Source organism: Meleagris gallopavo, chromosome 6 (genome assembly GCF_905368555.1).
Source record: "Meleagris gallopavo chromosome 6, MGAL_WU_HG_1.1, whole genome shotgun sequence".
Classification (NCBI taxonomy): domain Eukaryota; kingdom Metazoa; phylum Chordata; class Aves; order Galliformes; family Phasianidae; genus Meleagris; species Meleagris gallopavo.
In genome coordinates this window covers 14,507,128-14,521,469 of record NC_139409.1, presented here as the reverse complement: position 1 = coordinate 14,521,469, position 14,342 = coordinate 14,507,128, and the positions used below count along the sequence as shown (strand labels likewise).

General features: G+C 43.9%; 1 protein-coding gene across 1 annotated transcript in view; it reads right to left on the bottom strand.

Annotated features, from left to right (window-relative positions):
• The window catches only part of ZNF438 (zinc finger protein 438), a 128,007-nt gene that overhangs the window by 72,288 nt on the left and 41,377 nt on the right, over positions 1–14,342 (bottom strand). Inside the window, exons 8-9 of the transcript XR_014884195.1 lie at positions 13,415–13,533; positions 10,987–11,185 (exon numbers count right to left, since the gene is read on the bottom strand). The gene's annotated coding sequence lies outside the window, so the exon portion shown is untranslated. The remainder of the gene's footprint in view (positions 1–10,986; positions 11,186–13,414; positions 13,534–14,342) is intronic.

Genomic DNA, 14,342 nt, shown 5'->3' with positions numbered 1-14,342 from the left:
TCTGCTCTTTGAGTCTCACATTCCTGTTTTTAAGTGCTGTTTGTGTAATTTATGCCTTGCAAGACCACAGAAGTATGGTGGAAGTGAACTTCTTCTTTATTTCAACTCCCTGACGTGCAATATTTCTTTTGGCTTATTTTTTCTCCTTCTTCTATGCTTATACATTATCATCTGACAAATTGGATGTATTCTTTTCCAGCAAGTTATTTGGACATGTAACTGCTTTTAAGAACAACACAGCTTTCAGACAATTTCATTGTTATTTTATGTACCAGATGTAGTTTGTTTTCCACAGCTGGAGTATTAGATAAATGTTGTGTAACATCCATCCATTTTTCTACAAACAGAAATTATATTCCACAGATAGAAGATAAGTGGGTCCCTGAGTTGCCTGCAGAACCCCATGCTGCCTTATTCCACTCCTCTCTCCATGCTGAACTGAGTTCAGCCTTGTTATCACCTCCCTGCCAAAATGTGAGCTCACTGCTAATCTTCACCTGGGCATCCACAGCCATGCATGTTCTCTGCACTTAACTGTCTGCATTTGACTTAACACACCTACTGATCAGAATATGAGACACCAAAAGTCATCTTTGCTCCCACCAAAGCAAGCCAAATAAGCCTCTTGATCAAAGCTGCCATGTTGTACATGGGGTGCAGCCAGCTCTGCTCCATCCCACCCATGCCCCAGAGCGCCATAGCAGCAGCACTGTGATGATGCAAGCTGCCACCACAAAAGCCCAACCTGAGTGCCACCCTCTGTGCTGATCTCCTGGGAAGGCACACAAAGAAATATTCCTTAAGAAAAGCAGTTCACAACAGAGATCCCCATGGCAATGGCAAACAGCTCCATGGAGCTGCCCAGGAACCTGGAAACACCCATCCCCTCCATACCCAGGGTCTGTATCCCAATGGAAAGACTCTCCTGGGAGAGCACATCTGGGGTGCACAGAGAGAGGACGAGCTGCCGGCCTCTTGTTCCCATCAAAGGATGCAAAATGCAAACAAACACATTTAGCTCAATGGAAACCAAATTGGGCAGCCAAAGCGTGCATCCACGCTGAGAGCTGCACAAGGTCTGGGTGACACCAACTTCCTTCAAAAAGAAGGACAGAAAAACAAACGAGTTTTATGAAACCTACAAGAGCTGCCACTGGAAATAACAGCTAGAGAAAATGGAGGTGTCAGCTGAGCAGAAAGCCGGAGTCAGACCCGAGCTCTAAGAGAACAGTGCTTTGTTTTCCTCCAGGAACTGCTTTTGTGCATGTCTCTGTGCGTGCACCACTTCAAACATCTGTGACATTGTATTTGTCACTGTTTGTACTTCAGAAAGGAGTCAGCATCACCAGGACGTGCACGGAGCAGAAGGGCCTCCATGGCGCATGTGGACAGGCAGAAACAGAACGATGCAATGTGTGAAACCAGGCAGTGTGTAAATCATTGACGTGCCCAATTTGCAGAAATCTTCAAAGCAGCATCTCTGAAGCATTCTACTTATTTTAACATTTTAATTAAATCCATTTTATGCATTCATCCCATAAATGTTGTATGGTCACTGACTGTGCAGTTTTCTGAACTTCTGTGATAGGGAACACGTGGAAGGGGAGTTCTTCAGACACCAGGATTCAATATCCTCCTGTTTTATTTTCAATTTTATAGATAAAGCAGGTCAGGAACTCACAGACCAAGTATGAGGGCTTCAAAAGGTTTAAATGCAAGCATGAAAAAACGACATGCACACACAGCATTTTCCCTTTTTGAAGTGTCACGCACACATTAATTAACAGATAGATCTTGCTGTAGCTAAGAAAGTTCTGGCAGTCATGGTTGTTCCCCTAATGCCAACAGAAAAGACCTTTATCGGAACTGCTGCAGTTGCACTGGGCACAGATTTTATCTTGACTAACGGGATGTGATGCAATAAAAAGCTTTAGAGATAATGAAACCATCTTTTAAAGTAGGCTGTAATCCATGGCAGGACAGGGTGGGTCACCGTGCCTCTGCTCCCAGCAGGCAGGACCCAGGAGCTGCTCTCTCTTGACCCCACTGCACACCCACCAGCACACAGCAGCTTCTCTGCTGCCTGCTTAAGTGCTGCCGGAAGACATTTCTTTCTTTGGGCACTCAGCCCTTGAAGGAACAGCTGACATAGGTGTGTAGGGTGCAACCAGAAAGCCTGGCATGCTACTTACTTCATTATTCCCAAGCCAATGTGTCATATAGGTAAATCTTAAACTCACTGGGGCTGAGAGCTTGTTTTTCCTAATTACCTCTGTTGGCTCAGCATCACTATAATTAAAAGGTTCTGCTCTTTTCACAGCGTGAACTTGACACCACATACAAATTGTTCAAGATGAGCCCATGATCAGCACACGCTGGGAGGAGGACCTGACAGCTCTGCTGGCACAGAACCAACGCGGCTGGGCAATGCGAGCCACTCTGCTGATCACACCATTCCTTAATAGAGATATCTCCAGGAGAAACATGCTAATGCCACTTGGACAGGACACCTCTTCCCCTCATCACTCTAAAAGTCATGGTATAAAATCATGCTTTGAAACAGACTCCAAGAAAGTCAACATCTGCGTGCCCAGATTTGTGTCCCTTCACATTCTCAGGAGCACTAAGTGGGGAGGGGACTGAAACACCACTGCCCTCAGCATCTGCTAACAATCTCTGTTTGGCTTTACGGCCCCTCGTGCAGACACCACGCTAACACACTTCATGGCACTTGCAAAGCACTTCTGAGGTCCAATTTGTTGCATTATTCAGAATCATTTCATTAAGCTGCAGTCATGCTGGTCAACCTGTTCTCCGGCTTGATGCTAACTTTGCAGTATCCCATGAAGAGACTCTTGCAAGAACTGCAGCTCACACTCACTATGGTGGAGCACAAACAAACTGCCACTACTGCAATCTTTACAGATCAAAATTATTTGGAAAAAAATATTTTTAAGAGACAAAGTACAGGATTAAAAGAACAGATTAGTGTTATTATATTATTATTTCTAATAGCACCTCTGTCTGGTTAATTCTGCCCATTATTTTGTGATCAAGCACACAAACCTTAGATGTCCTATGTGACAAACATTTATCTTAAAGAGAAGTTCCACTTGGGCAGGTAAGTACTACACTGACTTACAAAGTACCTCCCTGTTTCCTAGATAACATGAAATGAATAACGTAGGGAAAATGATCCCCTGGCTGCTGAGAAATGATGCATACAGCACAGGGACAAATGGAAGATATGCTCTGTGTACATATTTATACATTCCCTTGCTGCCCCTGCTAACAGCTTGCCACATCAACTACACATCTGGTCAGGTATTCTTCTGACATGGAAAGCTCTTGGTCGAGCAGGAATTTTTATCTTAAAAGCAGCTGAAACCTTTGTTTACCATCTCGTAGGACATACTGTCAGACTCTCCTGCTGAAGATTGCTTTTAATGACATGCTCGATGGGTCTGAACAGTGTATGTACACCAGCTTTCACCTTCACTATTAATAACAGCACAGTTCCTATCTGAAATGTCTTCTATAATTGTGTAATTACACACCTCATTTATCCAATTGTTAAGCCAAGAGTCTGATTAAATATTAACAACTGCTTGGTTCTCCTGGTGTCATTATTTGGAAGGCAACCCTGTAATCTCAGGTAACACATGATGGTAATTATCCTTCACAGTTGCACTTAGCTGAAAATCCAGCACCATCGGTGCAGATAAGGTGCCCAGCAGAAAGCACATTGCTCTCTATCCCCTGTTATCTTCATGGTGCCTGTACTTCTGCATGGGCTTTCCGCTACATAAAAGCAAGCAGTCAGGGAGCCGTGCAGAGTAGGGCACCGGCTGGCTTTGCTCCTCTAATCCCATGCTGCATAACCAGATATTGCAGCCCGCATTCAAAAGCAAAGATGTGATTTTCATTTCGTATCAAACACGGGGCAGGTTGGTTTTGCATCAGCAAGCAGCCTGCTCTGTGACCCTCACAACTTCACTGAAATACATAAACCAGAAGCGAGTTACATTTCCAAAATGCTTTGCTTGGAAGGATCGCCAGAATCTTAAAAATCAAATGGAGCACCAAGATGTTATAAACAACCCAAAGCAATGGCACACAGATGTTTGCTTTGCAGCAGCCCCTAGGCAGGAGCTGGGCACGGGGCTGCGTGTGCGGTGGGCATTGCTGACTCCCAGCCAGCACCCCCCAGCTGCTGCTGTGGCGTTAATAGGGACCGCCGAGAGCAGCGGGACTTTTCCCCCATTAACATCTGATTACGATGAAAGGCAGCATTTATACCTCCTGGAGTTATTGCTTCCAGCCCGCCTGTAAACACAGGTGAAACCAGATGTGGGCATCTGGATCAGGTTTCCAGGCTTCCCAGCAAGGACCCAATTCATGTGCAAAAACTGTGGAGATGCTGGGGGTGGTGGGCACAGGGCTGCCATCCCCTATCTGCAGTGTGCCGCCATGCAGATGGCAGGCAGCACATCTGAAATAAGGCTTGTAAGATCGGGGTCAGAAATCAATGAACTCCATCAGCAGGGCCCTAGCAGCTGTCTGAAACAACGGGCTGCAGTGGCTGATGGATACTTGAAGGTAGGAAAATGAATTAAAAATAAGGGCAAAATATGATCAGAAAACATGCTCTGCAGCTGCCAGCCCTACTGGAGAGAAAGACCCAGGAGGAATAACTACATTCAGGTATGTCCCTTAAAAAGCAGTCAGAGCAAGCTCTGAGAGGATAACACATTTATCTGGGGAGCAGGTTATGCTTGCAATTACCACACAGTTCTTTGAGTTTCAATTGCTCAGTTTTGCAGCTCATAAAACTGAATTATCAGTCGTGTTCTTTCTGAAATCTGCTTTGTACGACCCTCATCTGCCCCTTCACAGTAATCTTCCCATGATATTTGCACCATTTGTATAAATAAAGGCTTTGGTGAGATACAATCATCACTTACAACTCAAGTCCCCAACGGGGAATTTGGAGTTTCTGCCTCTCCATCAGTTTCCCTTTCTGGCCAGAGCCATAGGAAAAGGGCCCCATGCCCAGAGTGGTGCACGTGGGCAGGAGGCAGGCATGTCCTGTGAGACGGTGCTGGTCAGCAAGTGGGCACAGAGACACCCCGTGTCATTTTCCGAGGGGAAAACCCATCCCAGGAGGAGTGTCAGATCGGATGGACAAATGAAGACTTCGTGGTTGATGAGCATGAGAGAGCATTCAAGTGTTGAACTTGACCGGTTATGGTTTCTGATGCCAGGACGAGAAGAAATGCAGCCTGCCATTCCTCTTGGTGATGCAAACATGAGCATGGCTGTGCAAAATTCTGCATGTTTCCCCAGAAGATGTGGCCAGCAGTTCAGAAAGCCAAAGCAAAGCCAAAGAGGAGCACGCACAGCCCAGTGAGATGGTTGCAGCTCCTGATCCTTCTTGGCGCTGGCTCCAGCAATTACAGTGAGAGGAGATGTGTGATCTCAGGGAGCCACCTGCAAAATCCCACACAAAACTGTTCCCCAGAAACCTTCCGGCCTCGTAAACCTCTCACGGGCCCCTAGAGGCCATAAATTCTGCGGGGGCTCTCATGGCTGTTTCACAATGCTTAATGTTTTCCTTCTGCAGTGTGGTTTCCCTGCCTGCCATGAGATCTCTGCACCCACCTGCTGCTGGGCCCAGCTGTGTGCAGAAGCACCAGGGGATCAGCTACACTGTCTTGGGTGACATCTGTAACAGGTAACATTGATGCCATCTCCTTATGATTTGATTTTAAATTCAAAGCAAAGAAGTGATCATGAAAGTGAGTATTTCAAGTCAGGATTTCAATTTCTAATGGCAGACTTCAAGGAAGAAGTGAAAGAGGTTAATAAATCAACTGGACTGAGGAGCTCAGTGCAGGGCAGGCACGACACTTCTATCAGGAAACAAAAAATGCTATTCAAATGTCAGCATCCAAAAAGGATTTTCCTTCTAAGGAAAATATCCTATCCTGCCATTGCAGAAAGAATGAAGAAAAGAAATACCAAATGACTTTTTGGGAACAAAACTGGCAAAGCAAAATTAACTGTTACAGGTAAAAAGTTACAGGGTGCAAACGCTGCCAAATTAGAAACCTAGTAAAATCTTTCAAAGCAAATTAAACAGGAATGCAGGTGTAAAACTGAGAGTGCCCACATCCCACACAGACAGGATTTTGTGGCACAGAAACTGGGAATGACTGGCACATCTCCACTGCAAACATCTATCAAATGAAGAGTTCATCCATGCATGAGCCAGAACCCATGACAAAGAGGGGAAAAGCAATCTCAACACTTGCATCTTCAGTATTGAACTAACACTTGGAAACATTTCTGAAGTCAAAAGATAATTAAACACATGAAGTCCTGCACATAGTCCCAAGAGTTATCTACCTTCAATTTGATTTACTATAATTATTTATCAGGATAAAGGACTTTTTGCACAGAGCAATACATTAAGTATGAGCAACTTGTGCCTCTGTTAAGAGACGCTATGCAAAAAATGGTTATTTAATGAAGTGCATCCACAGTGGGCAGAGGCTGGCTGAGAGAACATCAGTGCATGGTTGGGAGGCACCAAGGAGAGACGGGCAACAGGCTGGAGAAGGCCTGTTTCAAGACACTTCAGTGAATGTTTTTAATAGCAACTGGTTAAAACATTAAGAGAATCCTAATGAAATCTGTGAAGAATTAGCAGGTATTGTAAGCCTGAGGGGAATACTGGAAGAGTTTGCCAGTGATGCCTGGCTGGGAAAGCCATGGGCTGCTCCTCCCCTTCTGCCTCCAGCTCTGGAGCTCCTCCCCTTTGTTCTGGGGTGGCCCTAGGGCTGTTGACTCCCCACTTTCTCAGCAGCTGAAGCGAAGCCTTTCAAGATTTAGGTATCAAAGTGCAGCAAACCGAAAAGTACACTGATTATTTTAACATAAAAGTTGTATCAGATTTCCCCAGCAAAGCATTTTACGTGGGATGAAAAGTACCCAATGACAAGTCACTTCTTTCTTCCTGGGACGCTGCTGGAGACTGCAAAGAGCTGCCCTGGTTTGAACATCGTGCCCATGAACACAGCAGGGATGGGAAATGTGGAAATGGCTGGGGCAGGATCACACACCCTCCCCTAGCCCATGTCAGTCAGCCTTGCTGCTCAGCCTCAGCTGGTTTGTCATTTTTCACTTCTGATTTGTTTTAATTGCTGGAAAGGATTGTTGCACCCAGACAGGAAGGGGATGTGAATGGAAAGGCAACAAAGAACGCTATTTGCCAGGGCACATAAGAAAATCAAGCTGCTGTTAAGTTTTCAAGGCCATTTTTCCAAGAGTATTTCAGTCTTTCTCTTTGAAATCCCTGAAAATACTTCCAGACCTGCTTAATTACTTTTCCCAGACCATCTATAAAGTATCAACCAACCACCAACACTACAGAAGGAAACTGTACGAGGGAGAAAAATCTACAGCGAAGTGCCTTTACAGTTTGTGAGGAAGAAACTGCTTTGTGCACCCATGACCAGTCCTTCCTAAGTCAGTAACTTCTACTTGGACTGATGCACTGCTGCCCTTGGCAAAGACTAGCCAAGATTTGGTGCTCTAGAGGCTACCACAAAGAATGTTACAATACAGGAATGTTCTGCTTTCTGCCCACCCAAGCAGACACCGGGCTCAGACCCTGTGCTTTCTGCCTGTGCAGAGCTGCTGCTCCCATGGGATGCTCTCGTGTGTGAAAGAGCAAACAGGAGGGCAAGGAAAGCTGCCCCGGGGATTTAACAGAGCAAGGAACCAAACAAACAGTCTTTATATTTAATCCCTTGCAGTGACTTTGCTGGATATAAAAACATTTGCATCCCTTTTCAGTTACCTTGATGTGCCTTTACCAGCTCTAAAGACAAATCTGAACTTTTTCAAATCCTCACCAGCATTTATTGACCTAATTTGGTGCTTTCTGCAAGCTGCAATTTGTTCAGTGAGTCCAGACCAATTTATTCCAGTTTGAATTGTTATTGTGCACAGCAGCTGCCTTCTTTCTCAGTAAATAAATCTACTCCTTGATTCCCTTTTCTCAGCTTAGGCTTCCTGACAGAACTTCACTCTTCCACCTGTGGCTGCAGGGTAACCCAACAGGAAGAACATTCACTGACTGAACTCCAAAGGTGGCTCTGGGATTTCTTGACCCGTTGTTGGGACCACTGCAATCAGCACAAGGAATGGGAGTTTTCCTACTACACATGCAATTTTCTCATAGTTAATGAGATAAGACACACTTGCTCTGCAATTCAAACGAACTCTCGCTTCACAACGCCTGCTGGTGTACGCTCACCAGAGAGGGAGGAAGGTGGCTGCATTTACCACACTGCGTGAGCCCGGCATTTAGATATAAAGTAATCACTTCAATTTGACAGCGAGCTAAGCACTATTTGCTGTGTTGTCTGAAAGCCTTTAGAAGGATTTGGATGCATTTAGAGATTTATTAGAACACCGCATGGTTTGCCTGCAGACAGTGATACTTCTGGATGGCTGCGCTGAACTGATACTGATGTGAATTACATCTAACACCAATATAATGAGGGGCAGGAAACCTGAAAGGTGAAAAGGTGAACAGCAAGAGACTTTGTTATAATGGCTTGGTTTTTTAAGGCTTGTGACATTGAAAACTCCCTTGCTTCATAGGCTTAAAGGTGATGGAAGTTGTAGCATCTCTGCTCCATGTGAAAGATCACTCTCGTATGATGTCAGAGAGGAACACTGAAAACAAATGCTGCATATAGAATTGAGCAGCAATTCTAAGTGATAAACTTTGTACTATGCCTCTATATCAGCAGGAATGTCTCTTCCAAGTCCTCCAAAGCTAAGAGATTGTTTTCCTTCAGTTCTAAAGGACTTAATTATATTTCAGTGTCATCAGAGCTGCTGAGCAGGAACTCCAATCAGGAATTTTATCTGGAAATGTTCACACTCAGACTACCAGCATTTGTCAGATTTCCTGCCCATTTTTTTCTAGATGCTTTGTTACACTGTATTTGCAGCTCACTCTATTTTCCTTTTTTCTTTTCAAAACCCATGCCTCATTATAGGCACACCCAGAAGATGGACTAAGGGCAAAACCTAATTTTTCTTTTAAGTAAGGATAAATCTTCATAACTACATGAGTTAGGAAGCCATGACATCAGAACAATTCCCCATATAATAGCAGATGTACCTACTAGAACAAAACCTTACTCAGCACTGAGTAAACACTACTGCACTTTCTCCCTTTAAGTCCAACTTCATCATCGTGCTTTCCTCGGACACGGCTGCACAAGGGGCACTATTTCTCATGGCTGACAGTGGGAACACAGTGCCCAGGGGCAGACAGCCCAGACACCTGACAGGCTGCTCGAGTTGTGCCTGAAAAATGGGATTTGTCTAAGTACTGCAGAGAGAAGGGAAGGGCTGAGCCTAATTGGTCCTGGCTGTAAAAGTCCGATCTCAGTTTTCTCCAGAGATGTGCATTGCAGGAAACACTGCTAGAGAGCCTGGATCCTTTTTAAAGAGGCAGATATAATCAGGCTCTAAAACACTTTATACATATGATGCTGTGAGGAATTTACATATAGTATTTGACAGTAAAAGCCATCAAACGTTTCTCGTTAAATGACACCAAAATAATTATTTGGGAGAAATATCTTGTATATTAGCAATAAAGAAAAGGTCTCACGTACAATAAAGACTCAGAATAATTTGCTAAGAATTAATTCAAAACCAGATTCTACCCATTATGCACACAACGAAAACATGAGACTGAAGCTCAAAGCTTACAGGAAGTTGACAACGATAAAGCTATGGGGACGATTTGTTACCAAGTGACAAAACAAGTTTGGTTTCAGAACATCCTCCCGTGCTGCACACAACACTTGGAGCTCCAGGTGAACACTTCAACAGGGGGTGGAACTAGGTCTGAAAAGCCCCTTCCAACCCAAACCGTTCTGTGATTCTACGATGCCATCACCAGCTCTCCTCAAGCCACATCCCCATGCTGCTGGCTGAGACGGAGCAGCCCTGACGGCCTCAGCAGGCCCCACGTGGGCCCCACAGCCCCCAGCACAGCCCAGCAAGGCCAGCAGCCCCAGCAACCCCAGCCCCATGCCTGCATGGCTCCCCAGGGGCTCTGCACCGCTCACTTTTCCAATCCTTCACCTTATATAAGCACTTCATTTATCAGAGAGAAAAGGGAAAAATCCATTTGGTGCTGAAGCAGACTGCCACCTGCACTGCTTCCTAATGTAAGCAAATCCCAGTGGATGGATTCAGCACCAGGCTTTTCCGCTCTACCAATAAATCACTCTCAGAAATATTGTTTAAACTCTACGTGGACTACTAACCAGCAAGAGCAGCACGTTTTTTTATATGAAATTCAAACAATTCAATAATTAATCCAATTTCCTGGAAGAACCCAGATGGCCATAGCATATTTCAGGAATCAGATCCACCATAAATATATTGGTGGTATAATAATCATACTGCTAGTGCACTTAATAAAAGAAAAATATCTGGAGTACATAGTGTACAGTACGGCTCTACCAAGTCCAAAAAAAATGTTCCACAGATCCAAACCTTTGTAAGTTTGTGTTTGGTGGCTCATGCGTGTGTGTAAAGGGATTGGAAATTCTGCTCCTGGAAAACTGCAGACCATGAACCGTGCAGACATCATCGTTGTCTCCTGCAGTGCTGGCATCCCATCCATTTATCAGGCCAGCTGTCTCACCAGGTAAAAATAAAACAGTGCTCTGCGTACACAGGGATGGAATCAGCTCAGAGCCGGGGCTCACTACATTCAGGAGTCTGAAAGTGGGCAGGGAGAGCATCACAAACAGCAGCAGAACAAAAATCAGTTCTGGTCTGGAAAACTCCTCTAGCAACAGAGAATAAAAATAAGTGAGTGTTCAAACAAACTGTACACTTCTCTCTTTCATAGTTCACTGCAATTAATTTTAATTAACTTACCTAATTGAAATGGCTAGAATTCTGTCCCCTTCAAAAAATGTCTTCTCACAGACTTTGATTAGCTTCACAGAAACATGGCAGATGACTTTAAATGGCATGAAGGTGGATTTATTGGCAGCAGTGTCAGATTTGCACTTAGCAAGGAATTGGCAGATAGCAGAATATGACTGGAGAGGATTCAAGCTCCAAGGACTCCAAGCTGTAAAAGGATTGATTTGAAAAGCAAAGCATAACATATTTTCTTCAGTTAAAATTAATAAAAGCTTTTAAGTAAAAACATGAAGAAATTAAACTTCCACTGAAAAGCAACTGCATTGCTTCAAAGGTATGGTCAAAAGGATATTTATTGCTTTCCTCCCTTGCTGTGTCATTTATTGCTTCTAGCTATAGGAAGGTATATTGATCTCCTTGATCGGGTATATGTTCAGAAGTCAAATTAAACCCGAAGCTGCACAAAATTATTTAGCATACAGGAAATAAAATGCTTTATTTTCACCCTAAATCAACTGTAGAAAAAAGCAGTGTATTCACTGAGAATGAAAGACAAAGAGCCTGAAGCCCCAGAAAGCACAGAGTACTCCGAGTAGGAGCCCTTTGTGCAGGTATACAAAGGCCTTGGCCAGGCTCTACAACAACAGAAAGGATGCGGTTTCGTGCCAAAACATGTTCTCACTACTGAAACATCACCAGCTGAAACCATCACTTTATTTGGTCTTGGGGGGATTTTTTATCCCAAGTTCGGTTCTTTCTTTACAAATGTCACAAAATTGCTTGTAGCAGTGCTTAAAATACCAGCTCCCACACTGACACCTCATTAACGCTGGCAGCCCTACCGTTGGGGACAGGCCAGCGGTGCCGCTGACAGAACTCTTTGCCAAGACACCAAGCAGGCCAGGGTTGCTGCAATGGGGCTGCAGGGCCTTGCTGCAGCTGCCTCAGCCCCACACATCCCCAGCCTGCCAAGCCATGTGCAGCTGCTGCGGCCACAGCACAGACATCATATATGGCACCATTTGACTTTGTTGAGTCATTTCAAAACTGTGTTCAGCCAGAATGGTTCACAGAGGATGCAGAAAAGGCAAAACCGCTTTAAAAAGAGAAAAGGAAGAGGAGAAAGGAAGAGAGAGAGGAAAGGAAAAAGGGGCAAAAAGATCAGTATCTCAGCTTTGCTGCTTTATGCTATCACAACTGTATGAGACACTTCTGTGTTACCGATGGGACATTCTGTCTTTTTCCAGTGGCACTTAAAACCCTCAAATGGTATTCAACTACTTCTTACAGTTTCTTACAGCTACAGTTAGCTTTTTTCTCCTACTGGTACCCATCAGCGATGTATCTGCAGGAAACTGAGCAAGTCATGTTCCTGCTTTGCAGGACACAGCATTAGATTTCACTTTCTTGGAATAAAGCTGAGAGATGCTTTCCCTGGTAAACTGGCAGGTGATGGGTCTGGTCTAGTAGCCAGGATGGAGCTCACCTAGCTCCAAGTCTGTAACTGAGGCCCCAAAAAGAGGGGCAAATACAGTCAGCTCTGCTGTTTGGATAAGCTTTTGGCCTGGAAAGCCAGGGATGCTACAGGCTCACACACCTCAAGCGACAGCAGGCTCTAGAATCACATGACTACAGGCATCAAAGGGAGACATTCAGAGGAAGGCTACAGCAGAAACTTCCATGCACGCAGGTCACCAAGGGCCAGTAACACATCCTGCATTCAATGGGTTCTGTTGCTCTCCATCATCACTCTCTGCTCTGCGCATTGCTTCTCCTTTCTTCTACTGAACTATACTACATGCTGCAAGTGCCTTAGAAAATGCCTGAATAGCATGTCTTTGGCCATGATGTGTACTGGCACAGCAGCAGTACTGAATAAAATTCAAGTCAGAACAGCAAGGAATTTTTTAATTCTCACTTCCCTTGACCACTCTTAATAACTCTGGATAAGAGGAAACTGTTGGCATCTACTAGTAGGTCTGTCATCCACAAATTTCATCCGTTACAGAGTGCAGAGAAACCCACACATGGACAGTTTACTTACATATCTCTTTTTGAAAGAATTTTCTTTTCACTGACTTAATCTGTTATTCTAGATTAAATTGCAAATTTCTGCAAAATAACCTAAGAATAATGTATGTTTTTGTCAGCAGCAGAAGTTGTAGTTCATCCCATCATTTCTAATGCTTACATGAAAAAGTCAATAAAATGTGAAAAAAACAGAGAAAGCTCCCTTTGTACTTGACAGCCCCAGACCTACCAAGTTTTAGAATGCTGCTAGTACCACCACATAAATAAAATTGCCAAACAAAGCACAAATATAGAGGTACGTTACTGTTACTTTTAGAATTTCTTAAGGGTTTGCCAGTAAGGAATTAGAAATTCATTCATGTCTGAAAATTATGCTATTTTTTCCACTTAAATTCACAATTTTTACTTTGGAACTGCAGAAAGGTCAGCCACAAAGTCACACACTGAAGCCAGATCTTCATGTTGCCTTGCTCTGCGCCTGCACAGCAAGGTCACCCAGACAATTTGATCCACAGATGTGTCTGCCTGCAAGGGGAGAGGAAATCAACACGTCTTCATGAAACTCACTTGCCTGTCTGGGTCCTCCTTAGTCTTAATAACAAAGTAAAATTAGGGCACTTTACGAAAAAGTGGAGGAAATCATAAAACGTGACAGATCAGCTATAAAACCACCCAGTGAAATGAGGACAAACTTTGCCATTCTTTTCAAGCTATCAGAACTTTCTCCACGAGACCAGATCTTTTCTGTGTCAGACTCAGCATGAAGAGATTTTCATTTTTAGAGCCATAAGGAACTTGACAAGTCAACCTACTATAGTTAATAGTGTGTTAATCTTTATGCATAATAATCGCAAACCCACACTGTACAGGTTTGGTAATCATAACTGACATGAGCTGAATCTGAAGTATACATTTCTTTCAAAAATAGATGCGTATGTAGGTGGATGCGTTGTAGAAATATAATATACTACATGGCTGAGCCTAGATAAGCTGGCGATTCTCAAACGTCAGCATCAGCCGCACAAAGTTAGGGTTGAAATCTACTCTCCTAAATACCTATTCATCCTTCTTATGACACTGACTCTAAGGAGCTCAGTGAATAGTAGATAAAATAAGTATCTAACAAGGTATGACAGAAACTCTGATGGAGCAAAACAGCAGGCATCTAAATTCTAATAAATAAATGAAGTAAAAATTTACTGCCAGCAACCATGCTGGCAGCATAGTTGTTAGCCATAGGTTAGCCATATGTTAGCCATAGGAAACTGTAGCTCTGCAGCTGGAGAAGGGCAATACTCAGCAAGCCAGAGAAGCAGAGGAACTCATCCAGCTTT